Source organism: Sus scrofa, chromosome 3 (assembly GCF_054392235.1).
Source record: "Sus scrofa isolate SSC_HxYL_T2T_F1_AM1 chromosome 3, Sscrofa_HxYL_maternal_Yorkshire_Landrace_v2.0, whole genome shotgun sequence".
Classification (NCBI taxonomy): domain Eukaryota; kingdom Metazoa; phylum Chordata; class Mammalia; order Artiodactyla; family Suidae; genus Sus; species Sus scrofa.
This window is the reverse complement of record NC_139385.1, coordinates 37,958,814-37,973,836: the sequence shown is the minus strand read 5'-3', so window position 1 is coordinate 37,973,836 and position 15,023 is coordinate 37,958,814. Positions and strand designations below refer to the sequence as shown.

At 50.7% G+C, this 15,023-nt stretch overlaps 1 protein-coding gene across 3 annotated transcripts in view; it reads right to left on the bottom strand.

The window, feature by feature from the left end:
* Positions 1-11,061, bottom strand: part of LITAF (lipopolysaccharide induced TNF factor) — a 52,587-nt gene extending 41,526 nt beyond the window's left edge. The window contains exons 1-2 of one of the 3 annotated variants that reach the window (XM_085017616.1): positions 10,872-11,061; positions 3,116-3,347 (exon numbers count right to left, since the gene is read on the bottom strand). The gene's annotated coding sequence lies outside the window, so the exon portion shown is untranslated. Of the gene's footprint in view, positions 1-3,115; positions 3,348-3,710; positions 4,023-10,871 lie in introns of those variants that run through there. The other 2 variants (XM_021086605.2, XM_085017615.1) reach the window with 2 other exon arrangements.
* Between the last annotated feature and the right edge of the window lie 3,962 nt (positions 11,062-15,023).

Sequence of the window (15,023 nt, the reverse complement as noted above, 5' to 3'; positions counted from 1 at the left end):
GGCGGGGGAGGGAGGGGGGATGGACTGAGAGTTTGGGTTTAGTAGATGCAAACTATTGCATTTGGACTGGATAAGCAGTGAGATCCTGTTGTACAGCCCAGGAACTCTATCCAGTCATTCGTGATGAAACATGATGGAGGATAATGTGAGAAAAAGAATGTCTATATGTCTATATATCGGTAAGACTGGGTCACTTTACAGCAGAAATTGACAGAACAATATAAATCAACTACAAAATAAAATATGAAAACTAAAAGAAGAGAAGGAAGGTATCCCAACAAAAATCTGTACAGGAATGGTCACAGCAGCACGATTTATAATCATGAAAAGGTGGAAATAACCCGATGTCCATTAACGGGTGAATGGATAAACGAGCTGCGGTGTATCTGGGTGATGGAATATCCTTTGGTCATCAAGAGGAGTGACGCACTGACACCTGCGATGATGTGGACCAACCTGGACAACACGATGCGAAGTGAAAGGAGGCAGACACAAAACATGACCTAGCATAGCGTTCCCTTTACATGAAATTTCAAGATCAGGAAAATCTTTGGATACAGAAAGCTGAGTCGTGGTTGCCAGGGGTGGACGGAGTAGGGCAGTGGGCATGGGATTTCTTTTGGGGGTGCTAAAAATGTCCTGGAAGCTGAGCGTGGGGAGGGTTGCACAATATTTTGGGTTTTTCGTTTGTTTGTGTTGCTTGTTAGGGCCACACCCAAAGCATGTGGAAGTTCCCAGGCTAGGGGTCTAATTGGAGCTCCAGCTGCCAGCCTACACCACAGACACAGCCAGCCATGATCCAAGCCGTGTCTGGGATCCACACCACACCTCATGGCAAAGCCGGATCCTTAACCCACTGAGCAAGGCCAGGGATGGAACCCACATCGTCATGGATACCAGTTGGGTTTGTTAAGGCTGAGCCACAACGGGAACTCCGGTTGCACAAGGTTTTGAATTGCGAAGTTTACTGAGTTGCAGCGTTTAACCTGGCTAAAATGTTACATTTTATATTACGTGAGTTTTATCTCAATTTAAAAGAAAAGGTAAGCCAGGCATCTCACTTCTGCTCTGTTAAGACATAGCAGAGGGGGAGTTCCCGTCGTGGCTCAGCAGTTAACGAACCCAACTCATATCCATGAGGACATGGGTTGGATCCCTGGCCTCACTCAGTGGGGTGAGGATCCAGTGTTGCCATGAGCTGTGGTGTAGGTTGCAGACGCGGCTCGGATCTGGCGTGGGTGTGGCTGTGGTGTAGGCCGGTGGCTATAGCTCCAATTCCACCCCTGGCCTGGGAACCTCCATATGCCTCGGTTGCAGCCCTAAAAGACAAAAAAAAAATGGCAAAAAAAAAAAAAAAAAAAGGACCTAGTAGAGGGCGTCACACAGTTTACACACATCTGTGACTGTCCCTCTTCCCACTGAAGACTTTGCAGCTGTGTTCTGACCTAAAAGGATCCAGAACAGGACCTGAGAAGTACACACACATATGCCAACACCCCTGGCATCACATGGGCCACACAGAAAGGGAGAAACTTCCTCTGGGGGCACTTTGAGACTGCAGCAGCCAGGGGAGAAAAACAGGTTGTTTAAGAGAATGTAAAATATGACCCTACTTTTGGTTAAAAAGAAAACACACACACACACACACACACACACACACACACACACACACGGAAAAAATGTCTTCACACTTTTTCAAGGATAAAGAGAATGAGAGGAGTTCCCACTACGGCTCAGTAGGTTAAGAACCCAACTGGGGAGTTCCCGTCGTGGCGCAGTGGTTAACGAATCCGACTAGGAACCATGAGGTTGCAGGTTCGGTCCCTGCCCTTGCTCAGTGGGTTAAGGATCCGGCATTGCCGTGAGCTGTGGTGTAGGTTGCAGAGGCGGCTCGGATCCCGCATTGCTGTGGCTCTGACCTAGGCCGTAGGCCGGTGTCTGCAGCTCCGATTCAACCCCTAGCCTGGGAACCTCCATATGCCGTGGGAGTGGCCCAAGAAATAGCAAAAAAAAAAAAAAAAAAAAAAAAAAAGAACCCAACTGGTATCCATGAGGATGCAGGTTCCATCCCTGGCCTTTCGCAGTGGGTTAAGGATCCACCTATGCCTCAAGCTGTGGTGTAGGTTGCAGAGGCAGCTCGGATCTGGCGTGGCTGTGGCTGTGGTGTAGGCCAGCAGCTGCAGCTCCGATTCAGCCCCTAGCCTGGGAACCTCCCTATGCTGCAGGACAAAAAAACAAAACAAACAAACACAAGTGATACACAGCTGTCTCTGAGTGAGGAGAATTAGAGATTTTTTTTTTCTCCTTTTGCTACTTTCCATTTTCTAACATTTTAAGGACAAGTACAAATTGCTGCTTTGGAAAAGCTAATTTTCAAAAAAGGAACCCTGTTGCAGAAACAGCCTCACTGACGGGTCTGTGTTATTCATAACAACGAAAGCTGGTAACTCGTGTTTCCATAACACCTTTTTCATTTCCAAAACATGTTTCCCACGCCCACCACAGGATGCCTCCCGGCAAAACCCCTGTGCTGCCAAGAGTCTGACTGCTGAGTTACACGGATGGGGAAACTGAGGCTGGAGCCACAAGGGGACTCTCCCGGTGCCCAGATCCTGGCTCCCTGCCCATGCCCAGGCTCTGGATAAGCCCTTTGCTCCTGCTGCCATCAAGATGGAGCTGGTATAAGAATGTCCTGGAGTTCCCATCGTGGCGCAGTGGTTAACGAATCCGACTAGGAACCATGAGGTTGCGGGTTTGGTCCCTGCCCTTGCTCAGTGGGTTAACGATCCGGCGTTGCCGTGAGCTGTGGTGTAGGCTCGGATCCCGCGTTGCTGTGGCTCTGGCGTAGGCCAGCAGCTACAGCTCCGATTCAACCCTTAGCCTGGGAACCTCCATATGCCGCGGGAGGGGCCCAAAGAAATAGCAAAAAGACAAAAAAAAAAAAAAAAAAAAAAAAAAAAAAAAAAAAAAGAATGTCCTGAATGTTGCAGATGTGGAATATATTCTCAATATTGCACAAGGCACAATGAAGCTTAAAAAAAAAAAAAAATCACTCATTGCTCATCTGAGATTCACATTTCCCTGGGCGTTCTCTATTCTAGCCGGCGGTACTTACCTGCCCGGTCGGCTTCTGGCCCAAGTGATGGCACCCATAGGTGGCGGCCCAGGTGGAGACCCAGGTGAGGGTTCCCGACACTGTAATGACCTGGGTCAGCCTTCCCCCAGGACGTGTGGGAGACCGTCCCAGACTGGCCAGGCCTCTGTCCTCGTCAGGAAAAGTGGCAGGTGGGGCCTTCCTGGCCCTGCCCGGAGTGAACCTTGGTGACCTGCTTGGGCCGCCCCGTCAACTGCAGGGAAAAAAAACGTGTCCTGAGGAGGAGTGGCCTGATCCCTTCAATAATGCCACCGAAATGCCATGCTGCACGCCCAGGGTTCTATTTAACAGGATATGGCCCGACCACAGCGACCGATCGGCAAAGGATGCAGAATGAAACCCCGGGGCTGAAGGAGGAGAAGGAGGGTGATGCGAGCGCTGGGAAATGCCAGCACCAATCCTGTCCCCCAAAGTGCTTTCACAACCACTCTCTCTTTGTCTCTATGAAATCCCTCCTGTTTCACAGATAAGGACGCTGAGGCCCAGCAAAGTTAAGTAAGAAGCTCCAAGTAGGGAGTTCCTATTGTGGCACAGCGGAAATGAAGCCGACTAGTACCTATGAGGATGAAGGTTTGATTCCTGGCCTCGATCCGTGGGTTAAGGATCCAGTGTTGCCGTGAGCTGTGGTGTAGGTCGCAGACGCGGCTCAGATCCTGTGTTGCTGTGGCTGTGGTGTAGGCCGGCGGCTACAGCTCCGATTAGACCCCTAACCTGAGAACCACCATATGGCATGGGTGTGGCCCTAAAAAGGAAAAAAGCAGCAGCAGCCCAAAGCCACACTGCAAAAAAGGTGCCTAGAGATGGGATTTGAACCAGATTCAGCTGAGTTCAGGCTCTCACACGTCCTTCTGACTCCGTCAGCTGATGTGGCCTGGGTGCCAGGACTGCCGACTCGTCTAGGGGCTAGGGCTGGGATAACAAAGCCAAGGGCAACTCCCCCAGAGTTTCAGTTCTGGTTGGCAGCAGGAAACAGATAATGAATCAAGAATAAGTACCCCGTGACTTTGCAATCATCCCTGGCTCTTTCTAATTGTTGTAGCTTCCAAAAAACAGATGTCTTCATAGCACAGAAAAGCTTCCTGCTCTGAGATCCATCCCACAGCCCCGGCTGGGGAGGAGGGTGGTGTGGGGGGAGCATGACTCCAAGAATCATATTTATTTAACAGTCCAAAGGTGCTCCCAGCAACGCTGCGAGGGACATCCTATCATCTCCACCTTACAGGTGTAGCAACCAAGGCCCAGAGAGTTTAAGCAAGTTGCCCAGAGTCACACAGCACAGTAATCATAGCAGTGGCATCTGAACCCAGGCTGCCTGGCTCCAAGTCCATGTGTAGTCACCACACTGTGGACAGCTTCTTGGAGCTTAGAATCTTCTAGATTACCCAGACCTGTGTTTTCAGGCTGTCGAACCTCAGAGCTTTTCCCGCCAATGCCGTCTCCTACAGAGCCGCAAATCATGAGACAGAAATAAGCAATCCTGGAGTTTCCGTCATGGCGCAATGGAAACGAATCCGACTAGGAACCATGACGTTTCGAGTTCGATCCCTGGCCTCAATCAGTGGGTTAAGGATCTGGAGTTGCCATGAGCTGTGGTGGCAACCCCTAGCCTGGGAACCTCCATATGCTGCAGGTGCGGCCCTCGAAGACGAAAAAGAAGAAAAGAAAGAGGCAATTCTGTGTGAGTTGAGGCAAGCCCTTGCCCTCCCCAATCTGAAAGAGAACAAGCCTGCCCACTGCTCTCCCCCTCCTGCCCCCCCACCACCTGCCACCATTCGGCCAAGGTCTCTATGCAAGTTCCTCCCCTCATTCCGGGCACCCACAGAGGCCCTCTGCCACTTTCCCTTAATTTTTTTGTATTGAAATACAATCAACAGAGAACATTATATTAGTTTTGGGTGTGGAGCATAGTGATTCCATACTTGTATATATTGCAAAATGATCCCCACAAGTCTAGTTAACGTCCATCACACATAGTCACAATTTTTTTTTTTTTTTTTGGCCACCCTGGTGGAAGTTCCTGGGCCAGAGTGTGAATCCAAGCCAGAGCAGCAACACCAGATCTTGAGACCCTTTAACCCGCCGCCCCGGGCTGGGGATCAAACACGCACCTCTGCAGTGACCTGAGCCAGCTGTTGTAGTCAGATTCTTTTTTTTTTTTTTTTTTTTTTTTGCTTTTTAGGGCTGCACTGCAGCATATGGAACATGGAAGTGGAAGTTGCCAGGCTAGGGGTTGAGTTGGAGCTGCAGCTGCCAGCCTATACCACAGGCACAGCAACATCAGATCCTTAACCCACTGAGCGGGGCCAGGCATCAAACCCGAACCCTCATAGATCCGAGGCGGGTTCTTAGCCCTCTGCACCACAACAATGGGAACTCCTGAAGTCAGCTTCTTAGCCCACTGAGCCACAGCAGGAACTCTACAAATCTTTTCCTTCTGTGATGAGAACTTTTGTTTTGTTTGTTTGTCTTTTTTTTTTTTTTTTTTGCCTTTCCTAGGGCCGCTCCTGCGGGCATATGGAGGTTCCCAGGCTAGGAGTCTAATCAGAGCTGTAGCCACCAGCCTACACCACAGCCACAGCAATGCCAGATCCGAGCCACATTTGCGACCTACCCCACAGCTCACGGCAACTGCCAGATCCTTAACCCACTGAGCAAGGCCAAGGATCAAACCTGCAACCTCATGGTTCCTAGTCAGATTCGTTAACCACTGCACCACAACGTGAACTCCTGTGATGAGAGTAGAAAGATCTACTCTCCCAGCAACTTTCAAATACACAGTGCAGTGTCATTAACGATAGTCGCTGAGCTGTACATTATACCCCAGCACCTATTTATTTCATAAGAGGAAGTTTGTACCTTCTGATCACCGTCACCCCTTTCACACACACCCCTGCCCCAACTTCTGGCAACCATCAGTCTGTGCTCTTTTTCTGTGAGTTTGGTGTTTGGGGGTTGTTCTGTTTCGTTTTGCTGTGTTTGTTTTCCAGTTCCCCAAGGGCGTGAGCTCACACGATAACCAGCTTTCTCCATGTGACTTATTTCACCTAGGGTGCTCCGTCTCCTGCTCCATCTCCTGCTCCCGTCTCTCCAGCTACCCTGGGATGCCCGTTGTCACCTTCCCACTCAACTTTCAAAGGGACTTCCTCATTTGGGGTTTTCTCCCGGACACACCACACCGTTGCTAGACTTTTTCTGCTTTTCCTGGAATCTGAACCTGACGTCAGTGTCTGTGCATCAGTTCAAGGCTGGTCACTCTTCTGGCCAGAAGATTCTGGAAGCGCAGACTGGGGGCTGTGACAGTGGGTCCGGGAAGCCTGGAATTGCCCAACCTCCAGAGGGTCAGACCAAGGCTTGGGGGGGTGGGGGCGGGGAATGGGCAGGCAGGGCCCCCGCTGTTTGAGGAAATGGATGGAGCTCCAGCCTGACATGAGGCCTGGGCCCCGGTGCCCTCTTGGTTCCTTCTCAGCAGCAGAACCTCAACCACCCCCACCTCTCAGACCCTCTGTTTTCGTCACTGTCCTAATATCTCCCGGTGAGGCTGGGACATTGAGGTAAACTCGGGAAGGGAAGCAGCATGGCACCATGCCTGGTACACAGGAAGCCTTCAGAGAGTCATAGCTGTTCCTTATTGTGTTGCTATTATTTTTAAGCTCCCCTTCTGTCAAAAGCAAACACCCACAAGGCTTATGAGCCATTTGTTTTCCGGTGGGGGGTGGAGGTGTTTTGGGTTTGTTTTTGGTTTTTGGCCATGCCCGAGGCATGCCAAAGTTCCCAGGCCAGGGATCAAACCTGTGCCACAGCAGTGACCAAAACCACAGCAGCGATGATGGCTGTTCCTTAACCCACTGAGCCACCAGGGAACTCCCTGGAATCACAGTTTTGATCTGCTGGCAGCAGCCACAGCTCCATGAAAAGAAAATAATTTCACCCAAGCAAATAGACTCATGACCTAAACTACCAGCCAGCCGGAGCTCCTGACTCAGTGTCCCCCCTGGAGAGGTGTCAGGCCCTCCCTCGGGCCTCCAGAGCCCTCCATAATCTGAGCCTCTTTTCTTCTCTACCCGCAATCTTGCTCACTCTGCTTTGACCACACAGGTCTCCCTGCCGTTCCAGCACTGTCCTGCCTCAGGGCCTTTGCCCTGGCTGAGTCCCCTGCCTGGGCCATTGGCCCCCCAGGTTTCTTCATAGCTTGCACTCTCCTTCAAGCCTTTGCTTAAATGCTACCTTCTTGGAGTTCCCATTGTGGCTCAGCGGTTAACGAATCTGACTAGGAACCATGAGGTTGCGGTTCGATCCCTGGCCTCGCTCAGGGGGTTAAGGATCCAGCGTTGTGGTGAGCTGGGGTGTAGGTCGCAGACACGGATCCAATCCTGTGTTCCTGTGCAGGCCCAGTAGCAACAGCTCCAATTCAACCCCTCGCCTGGGAACCTCCATATGCCGCGGGTGTGACCCTAGAAAAGACCAAAAAAAAAAAAAAGTTACCTTCTCAACTGGGCCACCCCAGATCTGAAGTTACACCTCCCTCCCTCCTCCTCTGGACCCCACCCCCGCTCTGCTGTAATGTTTACCACCTTCCAACTGATGACATCATGTTTATTATTCCACGTCTGACTGTGTGTGGTTCACGGATGTGCCCCAGATGCCCAGCGCCCGCCTGGCACTGGGATAAAGAGAAGGCGGAGTCTGGAGGGGAAAGAGGAGGACCCAGCTGTGCCTGGCCTGCCGGCACACCCTCCTCTACCCCTTTCTGTCCCCCACCCCCCACCCCCACGCACCAGCAGCCCTGAGCTCCCCCCCCAGCCTGGGAGCATCCTCAAGAGGATTCCAGAGGATGTTTCCCCCAAAAAGGCAATTTATGCTGCTTCCCCTTCCACCTTCCTAGATGGAGCTGGTCTCCCCACCCCCCACCCCCCAATCCCTGCATCTCCCTGGCCACCCTCCCCTCCTTCACCTTCCTGAGCCACAGAAATGAGACATTCAAATGTGAAAGAAACACTTGCAAAAATGCCCGACCCCACTCCACCTGCACTCCGGGGAAGGAGCCTCTTCAGATTTCTTCTCCCTCCTTAGCCGGTCACAATCAGGGCTAAGTGTTCATGACCAGACCTACCGCATTCCAAACCAAAAATATCCTCTTTCTAAAACCATCTTTTTTTTTTTTTTTTTTCAAAAATCTTGATATTACTACCTGCCAGATGCAGTAGGAGCCACTCTCAGGTGCTCCATCTTGTTCAATCTTCTTGACAACCCATCACTCTTAATAATAACGACAATGAAAAATGCCAGTGTTCCAGCTGTGGTGCACGGGGTTACGGATCTGGCTTGTCTCGGCAGAGGCAAGGGTTCAATCCCAGCACAGTGGGTTAAGGGTCCGGCATTGCTGCAGCTGCGGCTTAGATTCGACCCCTGGCCTGGGAACTTCCATATGCCATGGGGATGGCCGAAAAAGAAAAGAAAATGCCCAGCCGGGCATCTACCTAACATGTATATGAACTCATTTAATCCTCACAAGAACGCTAGGGGGGTAGGCACTGTTATTTTCCCATTTTCTCGTTGAGGACACTGAGACACAGAGATGTTACATAGCTTGCCCAAGGTCACACAGCTTAGTTAATGTGGAGCCAAGATGAGCATCCAGACAGGCTCTGTCTACAGTCCATGTGCTTACCCATGATGCTGCCCTGTTTTCCCAAGTCAGAATTCTAAACCCCGTTTTACAAACCCAAGGTTTCTCCCACTTGTAAGTGTCAGAACAAGGATTTGAACCTAGGACAGGACTGCAAATAAAGCACCCATTCTATTTCCCTGCAGCGGCAGGGCCCCAAATTGTGCACAGGCGGGCATGGCGCTAGATTTTACCCCCTGGCAACTTACCAGCCAAGTTTTTGCACAATAAAAAGTCCCAAGGACCACCCCCCGCCCACACCGCCCCCAGATAGAAAGGCCGGCAGCTTGGAAAAGCTCTGGAAACAGGGCTGAGGAGGCTCCCCTCCTGCAAACCCAAAAGAGGAAGCCAAGGAGGAGGAAGGAGAAGTGAATCGAACCTGACTTATTTCTAAAGCCAACGTGTGGTTTTCCCAGCATCATAAGCAGGTTGTGCAACAAAAACAGAAACAAGATCCTGTGGAGTCATCAGGTACAGGGGAGCAAGGTGTCCTCTGAGCCCCTAGGACCACAACTCAATGACCTCTCCTGCTGGACCCTCCCCAGCAGCAAGCGAGAGACTGGAGAGGTGCCTACGTCCCCATCTGGGGATCCCACGCTGGGAATCACTGCATGGACGTCCCTGGAGCTAAGCGAGGAGGGGGGGTTCCCTCCCACAGACCTGGGTAGGTGACGGCTCAACGTGGAGACGATGCAAATGGCTGTTGAGAAGGAGCTGGGCAAACACCTCATGAAAAACGGCTTATGCTTTTTCTGCTGCCATTAAGGAGGAAGAAATAGCCCTGGTGTCCGTTTATAGAAAGCAGGCTGCAAAATCCTCAGGTGCGCACGGCAAGCTGTAGGTCAGGGAGCCGAGGACAATGATCCTGTTATTAACATCTACAGCATCCATAGCAGTCGTTTCACTGACATTCACACTCAGCCGTGAATTGACAGGGTTAAAATCAGCCACCTTTTCAAATTTTTTGATTTTCTGGCCCCTCGCATTGCACGGAGTTCCCCGGCCAGGGATCAGATCCGAGCCCCTGCAGCGATACCCACCAGGCCGGGGATGGAACCTGCATCCCGACACTCCAGAGATGCTGCCAATCCCGTGGGGCCACAGCAGGAACTGCCAGCCCTCTTTCTTTTTACAAGAAAGGTGATAGGAGTTCCCCGGAGGCTCTGTGGGTTAAGGAGTCGGCATTGTCGCTGCTGTGGCAAGGGTTTCATCCCTGGTCTGGGAGCTTCTGCAGGCAACGGGTGCAGCCAAAAATAATAATAATAATAATAATAATAATAAATAAAGGAAATGGGATGGAATGGAATAGAACAGAAGGACAATGCCAAACAGCATTCCTTATAATAAGCATTATCGCATAAGCCTTCTACTTCAGTTATATTGCAGTGTCCATGTGTCCCGGGTTACAACACAAAATCTATTTTTTCACTGCGGCTCAGAGCTAAAAAAAAGTTCGAAACCCCCTGATATGGAACATATTTACAAGAAAGAGCCCAAACAGCCAAGGGAGGCAGGCCGGCCCTTTATTTTATACAATTCTATACTATTTAGGCTTTTTTTTTTTTTTCTTTTTTTAAACAATGAGCATGTATTGCTTTTGCAATAAAATAAAGGCCTTTTTAAACCTTTCAGTAAAAATAAACATCCCTGCCTCGGTGTCCGGGAGAGAGGCTGTGCCATTTGAACTGTCAACAAGTTTTTGATGTGAAAAAGACCATATCGCTGCCCCCAGGGGCTCTGCCTCCCAGGGGGTGACACGGGCCTCCCCGGTTTTTTTCCACTTGTCCTTCTCTTCCCTTCCAGAAACCCACGGGATCATCCGAAAAGGAAACACGCTTTAAGATGTCCATCTCCACTTTCAGAAAAGGCACAGGCACACCAGTTTTAGGGCTGGATTGGTGGGCAGAGTCCTGGCGGGGGTGGGAGGGTGGCTGTCAGCTGGGGACGGGGCTGGAACTGCCCCAGGCCACATGCAGGCTTGGCTTTCCAGCCATTAAGAGCAATCGGACCATAACAGAGGACCCCCCACTCCCCCAAACCAGCCCAGCTCACCGTCACCACGTGGAGATTTCAGCTGAGCGTTACATCACAGGTATTTCCAGGTTAATAAAGAGCCCTCGAAACTCCTTTTCCTAAATGCCTGCTGAAGAACCCACCGAGGGGTTACAACGTATTTGTCACCTCGGATGAGTCCTGTTCCAAATGTGGAAGCAGATGATGTCACTGGGCTCTCCATCTTTTTTTTTTTTTTTTTTTAAGATTAGTTCTTTTGGGCAAATTCCCAGAAGTCTTGTGATCACTGGAAAGGGCAGTGTAGACTTTTCCAGGCCCCTGAAACACTCAGCCAAACAGCTTTCTGAAAGGGCTGGACCCACGACTTTTCAAGGAACTGCAGGCCAGGTGATTAAGTCACCACCACCTCCGACTCCTGACGTGAAACATATGTGACCCAGGCGCCCTGTGTCAGGAACAGAGAGCCATGCAAGGAAAGAGAGGCTTCCTGTCTCCTGCGGGAACCAGCCTGGGCCTGAGTCACAGCGGAGCGGACCCCCGCCCTTGGCAGGGAGGGCATCCATTCCTCTCCTTCCTAGATGGGAACCTGGAACCCAGGCCCTCAGCCTCCAGAAGCCAGGGCTGGGAGGATGACCTTGACCCGTGGCTGTGACCAAGAAGAAGGTGGCACAAAGCACGTTATGCCGATGGCTTTGGTCGGGCAGCTGTAACCCAGTACTGCAGACAAGACGGCTTATGGACGATGCACATTTGTGTCTCACAGCTCTGGAGGCCGAGAAGTCCAAGATCCAGGCACCAGTAGCTTCTGTGTTGGGTAAGATCCCACCTCGAGGTACACAGACAACTGTCTCCTCTCTGCATCCTTACATGGTCGAAGGAGTAAGGAAACTCTCTGGGTCTCCTTTACGAGGCCACTAAGCCCGATCACAAGGGCCCCACCCTCATGATCTACTTAGCTCCCAAAGGCCCCAGCTCCTAACACCATCACATGGCGGGGGGGTCAGTGAATTTGAAGGGGGACACGAACATTCAGCTCCGGGCAAATGCCGAGCAGAGACGACAAGACCTATGGTTTGTCCAGGTGGGGTAGATGGATGGGAGGGGACACAGCCCAGTGCTGGCTCTGCCTTCAAGGATGACCCTCTGCCGTGGTCCATGCATGTGTGTTGTAAAAAGAATATTCCAGATTCATAGAGGGGTGAAAGATACGTTTACTGCTTTAAGAGATACTGCCGGCACACGCGAAGACCTCCTGACGATCAGAGAAAGCTGCCCTGAGCTCAGGGTTGTGTCTGTTTTTATAGCCCAGGGAGGGGGAGAGGTTTTTCAATATACGGGCTGACCTGCTGACTGGCTGGGGAAAGAGAGGTCTTAGGATACATTTGCTAGTTGGTCGGGGGTGTATGAAGTGGGCCGGTACCTCTCCTAGGAAAGGAGGAGGACAGGTAGATCAAGGTGGGGGGTGGGTGGGGGCATGGTGATGAGACAGGGGCGGTGATGATAACAGTCTGGTAATTCTAGTCTTGGCCTCTCGGATCCTGGAGGCTGTGGTGCTCGTAGCTGGAAAGCTGCTGCTTCCTACTTCCAGGCAAGACACCTGCACACATCTTTGACGGCTGGCAAGGAGGAAATGAGGTTGCCAGACGCTTTCCCTGGGTCCCTCTTTCTAGAGTGTGGCGCCCTCCCAAACCTTTGTTGGAGGGGAGGGATTAAAGACAAGAAAGACCAGAAAGAAGGGCCCTCGAGAGCACTGCCCTGTGGGTATGCTTGTTCGGAGCCCTTCAGGATGGGATTTAGTATTCTCCGACCGCCAAGCCAGGTGCCCCTGTGCCCAGTGAAACCCATCATCTGTTGCCCACTTAGGGTCAAAACCAAATTCTCACACTGGTCTTCAAACTCCAAAGCCTCCCGCCTTCACCTCCAGCTCCCCATTTTCTCCTCAGGGCATCGCTCTCAGAGGGTGTGTAATTACTGTGGGCCTTCAGGGCCTCTCCAAAGAGATGGACCTCAAAGCCTCCGGCCAGGACAAGAATGACCAGACCCTTATCATCGCCCCACCCATCTCATGGTCATGCCCCCTCCCCCACCTGGAGCAACCTGGTCTGCTCCTTCCTACCTCCTGCTAAGAAAGGTGTCGGCCCACTCCTCATCCTGCCCCTGCAGGGCCCCAAGCGACCAGCAAGTGTATCTTTAAAACTCCTCTTTCTCCAACCAATCAGCAGGTCAGCAGGTGTATAGAGCGACCTCTCCTTCCCCTGGACTATAAAAGCAGACAGGACCCCAAACTCCGGGTCAGTGCTCCCTGATCATCAGGAGGTCGTCCCGCTGTGCTAACATTTCTTATCTCACTACTCTTTCTCTTCACGTCACTATAAGTCTGGAAATTCTTTTACAGCACACACACAGACCACAACCATTAGCATGTAGTTTAGGGATGCATCTTTTCTTAAACTCATTATGGACTATTACAAACGATTATTTGTGGTCCATCTAACACCATCTATAGCCCCCATTCCCCCCCTGCCACTGGATTTTTTCTTTCTTTTCAGGGCCACATCTGTGTTATGTGGAAGTTGCCAGGCCTATACCCCCGCCTTAGTAACATGGGACCAGAGCCACGTCTGCAACCTACAGCACAGCTCACAGCAACACAGGATCCTTAACCCACTGATCAAACCCTGGAATCGAACCCGCATCCTCATGGATACCAGTCGGGTTCTTAACGTGCTGAGCCACAATGGGAACTCACGGGGGTTTCTTTAAATAAACCTAAATTTTTTTTTTTTTTTTTTTTTTTTTTTTTTAGTTTTATAGACTGGATCGTTTCAAAGCAAGTCCCTGACATCATGTCACTCCATCTATAAACACTTTGGTTTGAATCTCTCAAAGATGAGCATTCTTTTAAAAAATATTAACAGCAAAACTACGACGTGCCCCCCCCCCCGCACTCCCACCAAACACAAACAACTTCTGAATTTCATCCAGTGTCATCCAGTCTGGGTTTACAGTTCCCTAACAGTCTCACAAATGTTTTTAAAAGAATCTGGTTTATCTGAAACAGGATCACGCTCACTGTGTCACCAGCACCAGGCACTCAGCTCTTTGGGCACATAGCTGGTGCTCTGTAAACACTTGCTGCGTGACCAAATGAGGGGGAAAAAAGCAAAATAATGGCTCACATTTTCAGAGCATGGTTCACACTGGGCCCCGCGGGTATTCTCAACCATCTAACCCTGATGGCCATGCCAAGAGGCAATGCTTTTTGTCATTCCATTTTACAGAGGACAAAACTGAGGCACAGAGAGGTAAAGGGACTTGCCCGAGGCCACACAGCAAGGAGAAACTAGTGAAGAGGGTGTGGGGGCTAGCTCGCTGTGCCAGGTGGTACACTTTAGCTGACGACAGCCCTTAATCCGCAGGTGAAGACACTGCTGGCCAAGGCTGGCCTCACCCACACCCAAACCTTCCCCCGCACCGTGAAGATGACAGCACAGTTTCTAGAGCAGGGAGTTAATCCCCTCTCCATCCTCAGCCCCATTCACTCCCCTAAGAGGGATTCCTGACCCGCTTTCCCTCCTGTAGGAGGGACCCCAGAAATGTCCTTCTCTAGGCCCCAAACAGAGGAGCAAAGTCACCTCGGGGTGCCCTGATCCTGCTCAAGATCATATACCAAATATTTAGTAACCATCACTAGCTGCCAGCCCTGGTGGCAGGCCCAAGGGAACAAGGGCTGGCCAAGACCAAGTTTAAGTCCTGTGGGGACACAGACCTTAAAGGAAACCACCAAATGCACTTACAATGGTCAACAGGAAAAGGACACGAGGGAAAGAGGTCAAGGCTCGAGGCGTCTCTGGGTGGTGTGGTCAGGGAGGGCTTCCTGGAGGAGGTGAGGCCAAGCCAGATAAATATAAACTCCTGAAGCGAGGGGCTCAGTCCTCCTTTTTTCTTTCTCTCTCTCTCTCTTTTTTTTTTTTTTTTGGTATTGATACCGTTTATTTTGAATTCTGTGGTATTCTATGTTTCACTGAAGTATACTGGATTTATAATGTTTCAGGTATACAGCAACAAGGATTCAGTTATATATAAATATACCTTCTTTTTTAGATTCGTTTCCATTATAGATTGTCATAAGATATTGCATCTAGTTCCCTGTGCTCGATAGTAGGTCCTTGGTATCTATTTTACACATAG